We start from the raw sequence: 13,983 nt of genomic DNA, 5'->3' as shown, positions 1-13,983 counted from the left end.
AATCCAAGCTATAGATACTTAGCTTTCACTGTTGAAGTAAGCTACATGAAATCAAAAGCAATAATTTAAAATCGTTAGGTCTAGATATTCCAGGCACAAAAGAGCAGTGTTTTGGAGGGAAGAGACACCCCACTCAATTTGAGTGTGCACACACTGGGAGATGCTCATCTGATAACCTGTCATTGCCCAAATGTAAGCACATTACATAGAACAATAAGTGTGAATCTTCCTATCCTTGCCTTAGAGAAATGGTCCCCTTAGAAGTTCTATATTGTGTCTGAGACTTTTGCATTATCTTAAGCATCCTTCCAGATCAGTCACTGAACTCCAGTCCCTGGCAAATAAGGTCACTGGCCCTGTCTGGTACCTTTGGCTCAGCTCTCATAATGCATCTTACAGGATTCTACTTCAGTCCTAGCTTATAGTCTGCTCTGGTTTTACCTCCTAGATGTTCTCTTCTTATTTGCCCAGACAGCCTACAGGTCATATTCTGCGTATCTTTGATGTAAATATTCTCTCTGCATTCATAATAGTGCTACCACTTCTCACCACCACAATGGAAAAACATACAAAAAGCAAACAATCATATGTGAAATTGCTGTTTTTATATCACTTAATGCTCATGTTCTTTGATGGCTTATTTGATTTCCTTTTCAGAAACACAAGCAAGGGTGCATATGTATCCTTTCTGTCTCCTGACTCTTGTGTAGAGGTTGATATTTGTGTGAAGAGAGGTTTCACAGTTTAGAGAGAATGTAAGGTATTTGAAGAGGTGTTTGGAAATTCAGGCTAGAAGCCAAGCAGTTCAAAAGAAAGGAAATTGGTGGCCAACTTTTTGATGTCATCTTTAAGTAATGTACCACACCCATAAAATATAATTGATAAATAGTACTGTTATTCATAGATTACACAGGAAGATGTATGAAATCAATGTGGCACCCCCCAACCCCCCCAAAAAGAGAGATAATTAGGAGAAACAAATCACAAACAGAAGTATAGACCTTGTAGATTTTACGGAGGTCAAACTGGGAAGTATAAAGTTATGTGATATGTGCTTTAATGAAATACAATGAACAGCTGAGATAGCTTCATTTGAAGTCTCAGAGTATTCATATCAAGTTTCTTTCAGCATTGCTTTTCAGATATTGAGAGCAATCCCACTGTATTATAAATCTCATAGAATATGCTTTTTAGTTCACCTTCAACATCAATGCTTTCTAAAATTAAGTCACTCAGTGGAACTCCATGATTCTTCAGCTTTTAAAGAGTGTTGTCTAGATGGTACATAGAGAAAAAGAAATCTACACGGTTTTTGGTAAAGAAGAATGCTATTAATTTACAGGGCATAACTTAAGCCTAGAAAAAATTTTCAGAAGGCAGTAGTGGGCAATGTGTTCTCCTTGATCTGGGCTCTCTTTAAAAGAGAATCATTTTATCTGCTGAACTGTTCAGTTCTTGTGTTCAAATGCCAGAAATTTTTATAAGGGTTAAACAGAAGTATAACTCAATCTCATTTTACCCAGCTTTCTACTTCTGTTCGTATTAACCTATTGTGTACCAACTCAATTACCATACCCTATATAATCTACTACTACATTCATACAAAGGGGGGGACAAAAAAACCTGAAATTATCTTCTGGAGGGCTGGCCCCTTGTAATACAGGCTTTCCCCACTAGGTGAGTGTCCTGGGAACCCATTTGTATCAGTGTACCAGCTGGCATTGTTGTAAGTGGCTGTGTTTGGCTTCAGTTATTTTTTTTTTTTTTTGAAGACTCTTTCAACACATTTGTCCATTTCATGATGGGTGATTTACATACCCCAGCCCTTACCACTGTTGGTATTCAGCAGTTTTTGACAAAAAACAGCATGGCCTTGGTGCCTCACCCTCCTTATTTACCATATCTTACCCCGAGCAACTTTATTTTGTTGCTGTTTCCCCGGATAAAAAAGTCCTCAAAGGGAAATATTTTGCTGATGTGGAAGAGGTGAAACAGAAAACGGCAGAAGCGCTAAAAGGCATCAAAATTGATGAGTTCAAAAACTGTTTGAGCAGTGGAAAAAATGCCTCGATAGGTGTATTGCATCAAATGGAGAGTACTTTGAAGGTGACTGAAGTTTAAACATGTAAGAATACACTTTTATAAATAAATTCCATTTTGGGGAATTCTCCTCATATGTTATATTGTATACAGTTTTTAATCCACTGAAGCAACTCACATATTAAGGATAGGTGATTTGAACTCTCATACCATTTTTTTGTTGTTGTTAATAATTTTTCTCACATGTTGACATAAGTTAGGTGGTTTTGGTGTTCTACAACAATGGACACTAGTATTCTTACAGAGATTAAAAAATAGAGAGTTTGAAGATCATTAATACCCTCACTTTAAAAGTAAGAAAACAGACTCACAAAGGCAGAACAAAATTCAGGTCTCTTGATTTTAGTCCAGACGAACAAATTGTGCTAAACAATATAAAAGTTAATTTTTGACTTGTCCAAGGAGAGATTAAGTACTCAGTTATGACCAGTTACTTGAAAGTCTAATTTTATCAGATTAGTAATCTCTTTTCATAAATGACATGTTAAGGTGACACAGAGGTTTAGTTTTCTAAGCTAGTTAGATAGACGTGAAACAAACAGGACAGGAACTGGAAGAGCCAGTATGTCAACTTTAGCAGCCAGGAGGTGGTAAATAGCAAAGGTTAGTGTTTTCCAGTGGTTCATAATAAGCCAACAATCTATTTCAGCAAATTTGAAATGAATGAAGAAATACAGGAAATTGAGAGTTTTGCCCAGAAAATAAGAATATGAATGTGCTTATTGCCATTTTCAGGTATTTCTTGTTGATCAAATTACAGAACATACTCCCCTGAAGGGCCAATGGTGAAAGAGAGAGAGAGATTTCTTGGTTCAGTATTAGAGTTTTCTAATGATCAAGCCTGTCCAGAAATAAAAGCATATATCTTAGAAGCTGAAGAGCTAACTGCCAGCATAAGCTGGAAAAATACATTTCAGACATGCTATAGAGGGACTTAGGCACTGATTTCTTGTGTGGTTGAGCTGTTAAATGAGTTTATAGGCCCAAACTGTATGATTTTATGAGTAACCTAGAAGGAGGTAGGCATTTCTCCAGAGTGGTGTGGCGAATACTGTGTTTGGTTATTAAGGAAGTATAATTTACATGGGACCTCTGGATATACAGACGATTTTTAGTTTTCATTCTAAGTATATACAACTTGAAATGAGTAAGAACTGTTTTACTCATGTGCAGCATATTAGCAATTACTCTGTGGTTAGAAGGATATGTACCTTAGTGATTCACTAATATAACAGGGTTAGGACTGTACTTCAGGTAACCGGTTTGGGGCCTCAGGTATAAAGGCATTCATAATGATATTATTTAAAAATAAACTATTCTCCATATACGTTTTTACCAAGTTTTTAAAACTTTCAGTGAGCATGAAGATATTGTTAAAGACAGATACATTTCAGATTTGAGAGAACTGAATATGATGCTACAACATTAGAGCCATTGTCATTAAAACCAAAGTAAACAAGATTGTTTTGGGCTAAGTTGGTAAGGCTTGAAACAGGAGAACATGGAGTAATGGGCAGAGTGAAGACGAAACTATCATTATTGGCAGATTGGATGACTATATACGTAGAAAAACGAACTCGGTTGCACAGCCTTAGAATTAAATAACAACGCAGTATGTATGTCGGCAGCCATCCGTCTCGAGAGACGATGGTGTAGCTTCTTAAGAGTCTATCTGCACCGCCGAGAATGGTTGTGCAGTCCGACTCGGGAGTGACACGGTATCTGTCTCCTCCCGTGTTGAATCGACATCTTGCGATGACGCTGGAGTGTCCTCTCCAGTGAAGCTGAAGCTACAGAGCCTGGGCAGGGTGATATGGAGGGTCTGCTGTTGCCCATGCAGCAGACCCCCCCTCTCTTCGCAGCTGAAGGATCCAAGGGAAAGACGGAGTCAATACAGCTTGGCTTCAGGTGCGCCGCAGGAGTTGCCGGTGTTGACTACAACGTCAAACCGCCTTAGGGACTCCGGCTCCGGATTTTCTGTCGGGGTTTACTCCCTTAGCCTTTCCCCTCAAGAGGTATGCCGCAAGGCAGCAGAGGTGTTTTGGAGTCAGAGTTTTCCTTCTCTGATGTGCCCTGAGTGGAAGATCGAACCAGCGACACTTAGCTCGCAGGCCGACGCTCAATCCACTGAGCCAAACCAGCCAGGGTCAATAACAACGCAGTAATGGCCTAGATACAAGTAAAATAGGTGAAATACAATGGTAGACACACATTCTTTTATTGTTGTTAACATTTGAGTGTTTTTCGTGCAGTTTTGGTAATCTGCCATGTAATTGAAAGTCCCTGACATATATCTATAATTTTTTGAAGAACAAATTTGTACCTTGCCAGTTTTGTGCCAATTTGGGACACAGTCTTTTAGTGAATAGTCTTTCATTTGACATTCACTGTTAAATAAAACTTTATGATTCAATACAAGCACTCATGTAGATTTGGTGTAGGGGTTCTGTTGTCATCCTCACTTTATACATACTGAACCTAATAATACATGTGACAAGGGATTTGGAGGCTATAGAGATCGGAGTCAATACCGAGGATCTTCTGCAGCTTAGTTTCTGTTAACAAGTAAAGAACTGATAGAAATGTTTTAAAAGTACAAATATATTTTGTTAATAAAAATATATTAACGAAAATGTTTTGCTAATATATTTTCAGCAAAAAGTGTTTGCTGATAATATATTTAATACAAAATATTAAAAAAACTATTTGGAGAAAAGTTCAAATATATACTGAGAATAATTTGAGAAGTTTTAGAAAGCTAATATGCAATAGTCATGAGGGTACTGCAATATGAAATCTTTCATGTACAAAAGATAAGGGTATGAAAGGAAACAAAAATGTTAAAAATAATATGGCATTATGTATCAAGAACAGTTCTGATATTCTAATACACAGAGGCTTGGTCATGCTGTTTGTTAAAATATTGACACATTTGGTAAATAGCCACTTCCCTGCTGCCCAACCACAGCCCCAACTGCGGCTTCATCCCCTTCTCCTAGACGCCTGTTCATCCCGCCCACACCTACCCTGGGCCCCTGACCCCACCTGCAAGGGTTCCACCCGCAGAGCCTCTGAGAATGTGTTACAGTTCTCCAGCCTGCATCCTTTCTCAGCAGCTGGCCCCTTAGGTTGGATTTTTGTTTTGTTTTTCCATATCACCAAAGATCAAGGGTCTCATTCTAATGATTAATTCTGGTTCTTGGAATTAATCTAAAAAAAATAAGATTTTTTTGCATAAAACTCATGGTTTCTTGTTGAGTTCCTCATAATAGCAAAACTCCTAAAACTAAGTATAACTATCTATCTAAAACTGTACATAAATATATACTTTTATATTTTTATATCATTTATAAAAGGTTAGTAATTAATTTTTTACATATATTTAGAAAATAGTGGCACCACTATAAATAACAGACTAATAAATTTTGACATATTCGTGGTTTAACTCTCATGTGAGAAAGTTAAAATAATCTGTATACATGATGATCTCACCTGTGCAGACTAAAGAAAATTATTTGTTCAAAGGGAGGAAAAAGAACCTTAGGAGGAAATAAACCAAAGATTAACTTTTTCTTTCTCTAGAAGTGAGATATTTATTTTCTATCTTACACTTTTGTCTGTGTCTTAGGTTGTCTATAGTAGTAATTTAATATCCAAGGACAGGAAAAAATGAACTAAATGAAAACAATAATTTTATAGTTGCTGAGAGGTGATGGTAAAGAGTAGACTCACTGGCTTTGATAGCTCTTTCAGCAATTTGACGCACAGAACACTGTTCTGACGCATGCATTCATGACAGACTGGTGTCAGTTGACCATGTCTGACTCACCAGTAAGAGAATTATACCTGTACAAATGCTTTATTTAAGAACAATTTCACCTGCCTTGTAGTTGGATCTCTCTGCAGAGCCCATAGATTCTCCCATGCCTGCTTTGAGTATGTTAGCCGTGATGACAAGGCTGAGGGTGATGTTGATCAAAAGAGGGTACATAGTTGTCTGCTGTCTGTTCCTTGAGGTGTACTTGATGTTTTCCGTTGACTATTTCTTGCTTCTTATTCCACAAGGACAGCAGGCTCTCAGACTCCCTACTCACACTAAGGTGTAAATGACTAATAATTTTCCTCAGCAATATTTGCTTTTTAATAACTATTAATGTGGTAGACCAATGCAGTGAAGCTCAGAAGAGAGACAGACTGCGAAGTTTATGTACGGCAGAAAGAGGCAGAGAGCGAGCCCGCAAGAGCTCTGGAGAAGCGCAAGAGCACTGATATTCATTAACTCACCAACTATGTTATCACCTAGGACTACTCTCATCTTGTAAATCCTCTCATTGGTATGAACAAAGTAGGAGAATGTTAGCACTTCATTAAGAGTAGCTCAGTGTAACATAACTTACAATATTGTATATATGATTTATCTATGTATGTGCTGAAGTAGCAGTCAACTATATGTTTAAAATTTATAAATTAAAAGTTAAGACAACATTTAGTCTTTTCTGAGTTGTCTATCAAATATCTATACTTCAGTATTCAGCTCCTTTTGTGACATCTTCTCTAAGTTTCTATTTCATAAGAACTAGTAGCATGGCTTTTCTTAGGCCTCCGGCAGTTGCAAGCATTCATTCAGGCAGTATTGTTCCTGGGCCAACAGCCAGAACACACACCAAAGTAAATGGCAGTGCCCATTTGGCTCAGAATTTACAGTAGTCCCTCTCTATATTGTGGTTCACTTATTGCGGCCTCACTGTATCGGGGGATTTTAAAAAATATTATATTTAATTATTTATCGCGGATTTTTCACTAAATCACAGGATTTTGCGGTACCGTATATGTATGTTGTTAAAGTTACATAGGTTTAAGAATGTAGAATATGTTTAAGAACATAAGTAGTGTTTATAAAAATGTGGAAAAGGTTAATAAGGGAGTGGGAAAGGTTAATAAGGGACTAGGAATGGTTTATAAGTGTGTGGGAAGGGTTTATAAAGCCTTAAAATATATATAAATACTAAAATAAATGTAAGGTTCCTATTTCATGGATTTTCACCTTTCACGGGGGGGTTGGATCTAGAATAATACCCACGATAAGTGAGGGAATACTGTATATCTATAATCCCCTTCCTGATATCCTACAGATATTTTAATATTCTCTTATTTTCCCATACTGACAAAACTGCCTCAATACTGAGGCAACCAGGACCGGGGGGTAGGGGGAGATCTTGTCAAGAATCACACCTTTCACACTGCAACTCACAGTCAGATTGTTCTTGCTCTGGTTGCAAACCGTAGCAGAAATTATTTTTCCTCACTAAGCATAGGGTTATCTGGACAATTTTTCTCCCTAGAAATACTTTTGTGTGTGCCTGTATTCTAGTAGAGGGAACAGGGAAGATAATAATCTTAATGCAATGTGTAATAAGATAAAATTTTCCTGCTGATAATCTAAAGAATTGACATATATTTTGACATGAGAAATGAAGCAAGAATAGATGGAAATCAAATGGCAGGAGATACCTCAACAGTCTTTAAGCCCCCATTTTCTTGATCTGCATATTTTCTCATTTGGGAAACCACCGCGTTCTCAAGTTTGGGATTTGTTTTTCATGTAACATAGGCTCAGTTAGAAGGACAAGTTATTATGAACACATGATGAGTGCTTTTCCAAGTTGTCATTTTAGTATGGAGCTTTCCATTTAGGAAATGAAGACATTTCCCTCATTCCCAGTCTCCTTTAGGCCTCTCTTAAATGTCACTGTTTTCATGAAGTAAACTTGACTAGCCAGTGGAAAATCACGAAGATCCCCTCCATGGCTTCCTCTCACTCTTTTGCGTTGATTTTATCCATGGGACTTAACACTATCAATAAAGGTTGGATGTTTTTGTCTGTTTTATTTGTTGCTGCATCTCCAGTGATTACCATCTGGAGTTTAGTAGTTAATTAACAATATTTCTTGAATTAATGTATGATAGCTTCTATTTATTGAGTAATTACTATATATCGTGAACTGTGGTAAATTATCTCCATATAAAGCCTCTAACCTTTACAATGATCCTGTAGCATAGACCATATTATTTCTAATTAGAGATGTACAATTGAAAGGGTAGAGATATTAAACATTTTTGCATAAGTTAATTATGGTGAACACTGTATTTAAGTTTGGTTTCTTCTCTATATAGACCTTAACGGTTTCCTTTTCATATATTTTCCATTTTTAATTAGATGACCTTGGATTTCAAGCAAAAAAATACATCTCTTTGCTATCTCATTAAATATATACTTGAAATTCAAGGAGTAGAGAAAGTTGTCTAAAAGATGAGATTCACCCCTGCTTTCTTGTTTTTGAGCTTTTTATAAATTCTGTGTCAGGAATGTCAATTATATGTCCCTTTTAAAATATAGACATGATGCATTTAAAATGTGGCTCATATGAAAGCATGCTATTATAACCACAAAAATATCTGCCTGAAAAATTAAGCAAAACATTTATTTTACTCCAGAAAGGAGACAGGAGAGGCAATATTCTAGTTGCAGCTGATTTGAAGGAAAGGATGGTACGAAAAAAGAAAAAACCCAGACATTTGCAAGGAAGGAGAGTTTTAAAATGTAGTTTTCATTTCACTTTCCAAATCAAAAAGTCAGCATATTCTGTTTGATAGATAGTAGCATGGAACTAAACAGAACAGGAAAAACAAAAAAACAAAACCAAAAAAACCCACCTCAGCCCAGCCTAATAGAAAATCATTTTTGTTTGGTGCTGATGCACATCTGTATTTTTCTAATTTTGCTCAAGTACCACATATTGACCAACTGAGAAAATCAGTTACATCATCATAATATGTAGACTCTAAAATTATTCATTTGCTTTGGTAGTCACAAAAGAGGGAGAGCAGAATAGAAGTCGAGAGAGGAGATGGGAAGGGAGGAAAGAAAGGGGAAAGGGTGGGGGAGGGGAGAAGAAGAAAAAAAGGATGATATATTGGAATAGAGTGTTTAATCATTATAATTTTTCCATTTGTAACAAAAACTTTGCAGATTTTGTTCCAAAACTTTAGGAAGAGCACATAATAAGGCTTTAGTTAACCCAAACAATGTTTTGCATTTATGTATATAAAGGTTTAGGATGTCAAAATATATAGTCTACAGTTGTCAGGATTATGATCAAGCAATGTGTAATGAAATTATATGTGAAAGGAGACTGACTATGAAATAAAAATGTATTGCCTTGTTCCCCTAAATGCTGTTTTCTGGATCTCAAATATAAGATTTCCAGGGGGCTTTGAAATGTACAATAAAAAAGTAAACTACAAGCTTCCCCATTTTTGTTTGTTTACCCCTGAATTTGCTCAGACTTTTTGAATTATTTGATTGATTCACTTCTAATTTACTTTCCCCCATTCTTCTTTAGCACATTAGTTTGGCTTCTGTGCTCTATAAAAGCATTTATGGAGAATTTAATGTCTGATACTGGGTACGGTACGTTCATAATGTTATAGGTCCTTCTCCGAAGGATTCAATTGAGAAAGAACAAATGGTCTTCTTTTAAAAAAAATATATCTTTACTGTTGGTTCATGGTTCTACAGGGTCTGATAACCCCTTGTCTGCTTCTCAGTGATTGATGGTCAAACTTGCTCAATTGTTCAGTCTGCCATTTTAGAGTCTTTGAAGCTACTTAACAAATTCATTGGACTCAGCCTTTGCTAGTGGATAAAATAGGATCTAGGAACACAAGAAGGTTTCCATATGGGTTGTCATCTCCAGTCACTTGATGGGTAGCTTCTGTCTGAAGGGTTCTGATGATACTTGCACGCTCTGGGCAAGACTACCAAGGCATTTAGTCTTGTGTGGGCATGTTCAAGATGCATAGGAGTTAGTCAGATGAAGTGAGGAAGTGAGGGAAAAATAATCCTGTAAAAGGAGAAGATGGGCAAAAGACAGCATGGAAGAGCATGGTGTATAGGGGTGCAAAGGAGGGATGAGAAAGGTAGAAATATAACAAATTTGGGGTTTCTTGTTTCAAAATATGAAGTTGTGAGACATGAGAAAAAGGAACTAAGCAGGGTGGTCTATGCTTAGTTAAGAAGCTTAGCCTTTAAGCTGGTTGATTAATCATTAGAAGGTTTTCAGTAGGGAAGTAATGGATCTGTTTAGCTTAGGGTTTTAAATGGTTGTTGTAGGGATGGCTTTGAGGAAGATAGAGTTCAGAAAACATAGATTGAATTTTTAGGATATTATTGCATTATTTCAAGAGATAGATAATTTGGTCCTGAACTACAGCATTGCTAGTAGGGACGAGAGAGAAAGTAAACAGCAGGAAAACTTGCAGATGGACAGGGAAGAAGGATGAAGGAAGGAGCAAAGCTTGAGTGACTGGATGGATATTAAACAGTATAGATGAGGTATCAAGAAAATACATATAACAAAATGCTATAGTTTTAGGCTAGATTGTAATACTATAGAACATCTGAACTACCTCTATTGACTCTCTTTTCATTACCGAAAAGTTTTATATAAATCATTTAAATATATGCATGTCTCCTGTTTTTGAAGGATGCTAAAAAGCAAACTATGTAGGATATGAGACCAAAAATATATTATCTTACAGAATCTCTCTCTCTCTCTCTCTCTCTCTCTCTCTCTCTCTCTCTCTCCTCACGCTAAGAAATAATAGAGTCTATTATAAGAAACAAATTGAGCACTGAAAATAAGTGCCTTATGAGCATGGTGGCAATAGTTATTGTCAAACCTAGGATACTTTTAAGAGTGACAGCTGAAGGGAGTGGGCAAAATAATTAAAATAACTTGTTAAAATATTTATCAAACAAGTTTTTATTATATTTGTCTATTAAATAGTTTTTTTAAACCTATTTTCAAAAATAAATTTTAATAATACTTTGTTAGAAATAAAAACAACTTAAAATGAGAAATAAAACTGTTACAGAAACAAGGGAGTCCAAAAATCCCCAGAGTTTGCTGCTGGGGGATGGGGAGAAGTAAGCAGCTTTTCAAATGCTTCCACATGCCTGAGGCTGGTGGCTACTGTCTTTCTTATGCAAATGGCTTTAATGCATCCAAAGCCTCAGGCAGATGGGAGGAGTCTTGAACCAGGGGACGGTATGGAAAGCACACAGAGCCTACGTAAGGTTCTGTGAATGGTCAGAACTGTTTGCAACGCCCACTGCGTCCGATGACGCAGTCAGGGATATATAAGCAGCTGCAGACATTTTAGCTCAGAGTCTCTCAAGCTCTCGTTCGGGCTCTGGCTCTCGCTCTGGCGCTCTGATTCGGACTCTCTCTGACTCTCGCTTGTGCTCTCACTCTGAGACTCTCTCAAGCTCTCGTTCGGGCTCTGACTCTCAGACACTCTCGCTCTCTGACTCGGGTTCTCACTCGCGCTCTGGCTCTGGCGCTCGGACTCTCAGACGCTCGCTCTCAGACTCTCTCTGGCTCTCGCTCGTGCTCTCTCTCTGAGACTCTCACTCTGAGACTCTCTCAAGCTCTCGTTCGGGCTCTGGCTCTCACTGGCACTCTGGCTCTCGCTCTGGCGCTCTGACTCGGGCTCTCACTCGCGCTCGCACTCTCGCTCTCTCGCTCTCTCGCTCTCCCGTGTGCTCCCTCCACGTGGCTTGGTGAATGGGCCTTCTCCATGTGGCTTGGAGAAGGGGTCTCCGGGCTGCTTTAAGAGGCTCTCGCCATGCGGTTTTGAGGAGGAGAGGAGATCTGCGCGGTTTGCAGGAAGAAGGCAGTTTGCAAGGAGGCTGAGAATCCAGGCGGTCCTGCATTGAGAGCTGGAGGGCACCACAGCACAGAAAGGACCTCCCCAATCAGGATTGAATGATTGGCAGCTGCTGGTAAAGCTGAACTGTGTTTGGAAAGTAGGGAAACAGTTTCTCTGACTTTCCGAAAACTAGCCTGGTTTGGAAGGGGGGGAGGCAAGGATATGTGTTTGTGGGTATTTTAAAGAGCATAAGACTTAACAACAGAAATCCGCAAATAACTAAATCTATATAACTGTTAAATAAACAATTCTTTTTCTTTTCACCAAACTCTGGTATTGAGAGTTATAATTTTGGCGGCGGGCAATCGGGCCCCTAACTAAAGAGCCCGTGGGTTTGTTTTCAACTGGAGCAGCCCAGGGGTTCTGTAACAAAACCAGATACGACACCAGAACAGGGAGCATTGAGTGGAACTGTCCCTGGCAAATAGGGGTGTGGCCACCAACTTAGGAAGTCAGAAATGGATTTAATGTGCTAACTCTTGCAGAAATAGTTTCATTATCTCCCCTTGTTGTTAGTTCATTTCTCATAGGGGTCCAACAGTGAATACACATATGAGTCATGTCCACGCATGAGCTCATACGCTAGGGGTTATTATGTGAACCATGGTTTCTGTGCAGTTCTAGCATTGTGTCCTCCATCACTGCCATAGGAGAAGGCACTGGCTGGCTCTGACTGTGGCAGAACATTCTGCTGGTTAGGAAGGTGACTGGTGGGAACATATGCTGGGAATGGCCTAGGTGCATTTTGCCATTTGAACAGATCCATCTTAGGAGAAGAGCTCATTAAGCCCCAGAGTGGGGAATGATTGCATTTCAACTACCTGAGTTTAAAAATATTGGATTTCAGATCCTCATAATTGTTTTTTGTTTTTGTTTTTTATTTATTTAAAAATATATGGCTAGGCTGGTGGAGCCAAGAACAGAACTTTTGGCTTCTGGTCCTTTGGAGCAAGCAGGAATCTCTATTTCTCATTAACTCACAGCTTTTCTTAGCTGCTTTTGCCTTAGTTCCTTTATTTTGTTATTTTTCCTTCTTTAAAAATTGTTATCGTAGAGAAGGACAAAACAAAAAAAACTTCCTGTGTCATTTTAGTATTTGTTATTCTCCTATTTCTTGTATGACATTGTTAGAAAATACTTTAGAATCAGAAAAATGTGCCTTAAATTTCAGGCATATTAATATCCACGGAGTATCAAATTACTTGTCACCTTTTCTGACTGGGAATACTCTTGTGGAGTTTGCAGTAGTATTAATGTCAGGGTTAAATGAGATGTTCCAAGTAAAGTATAGGGTTTGTCAAATAGTAGGGGGCCAATTAATGACAGCTTGAATTGAGAAATTAAAGTTTCGTATTGGTGGGGACAGCTTCAAAGGAAACTATCACATAGTCTTCTTCATCCTCCATTTCAGTTTATATCCCACCCCCCCCATAACACTTCAGCATCTCCTATTATACTATCATACTCTCATTATACCATTGTACTCGCTCTTTTTCCTACATTAGCATATTTTGTTCCTGATTTATCTTCCTGATCTCCTTCTTTCAGACCTCCCAATCTTATGATCTATGCTTTTTTGTTGCCTATCATATCTAACCTTAAATAGGTTCTGTTAATGTAATTTATGCCAAAATATTAAAGACTAACATCATTTTAATATGCAAGTCTCACCAGCACGTATGCTTATTTTAGTGAAGGTATCAGCATCATAATCTAAGAGAGCAAAATTTACGTTGGGGGCATCAGTGATAGGGAGAGAAGATATATTTTTAAAGAAAAGGACCTCAATAATATTAAAAAGATACAGCTAACATTTATTGGGTGCCAACTCTGTCTTGCACTGTGCTTTCTATGCCTTGCGTCATGTAACCCTCACAACTAATAAATTATGTATCATCATTGCTATTTTTATGATGAGAAAAATACAGCTTGGAGAGGTAAAGCAAATTACCAAAGTCATATATTCCTGGTAAGTGGAGAAAACAGATTTGGGACTCAAGTCCATCCAAGTTACCACCATCTCTCTCGTGCAATCACTTATAGGCTAAATTTTCATCACAGCAGGAATGTATGTCTCTTCTTATCATCATTTGCTAGTGGCTAGTGCAG

General features: G+C 37.9%; 1 protein-coding gene across 1 annotated transcript in view; it reads left to right on the top strand.

The window, feature by feature from the left end:
- HNMT (histamine N-methyltransferase) overlaps window positions 1-13,983 on the top strand; it is a 46,839-nt gene that overhangs the window by 7,380 nt on the left and 25,476 nt on the right. The gene's annotated exons all lie outside the window — the stretch shown is intronic.

This window comes from Furipterus horrens, unplaced genomic scaffold (genome assembly GCF_987537825.1).
Source record: "Furipterus horrens unplaced genomic scaffold, mFurHor1.1.pri manual_scaffold_1, whole genome shotgun sequence".
Lineage (NCBI taxonomy): Eukaryota > Metazoa > Chordata > Mammalia > Chiroptera > Furipteridae > Furipterus > Furipterus horrens.
The sequence above is the reverse complement of the archived record's forward strand: the minus strand, read 5'-3'. Positions and strand labels throughout refer to the sequence as shown.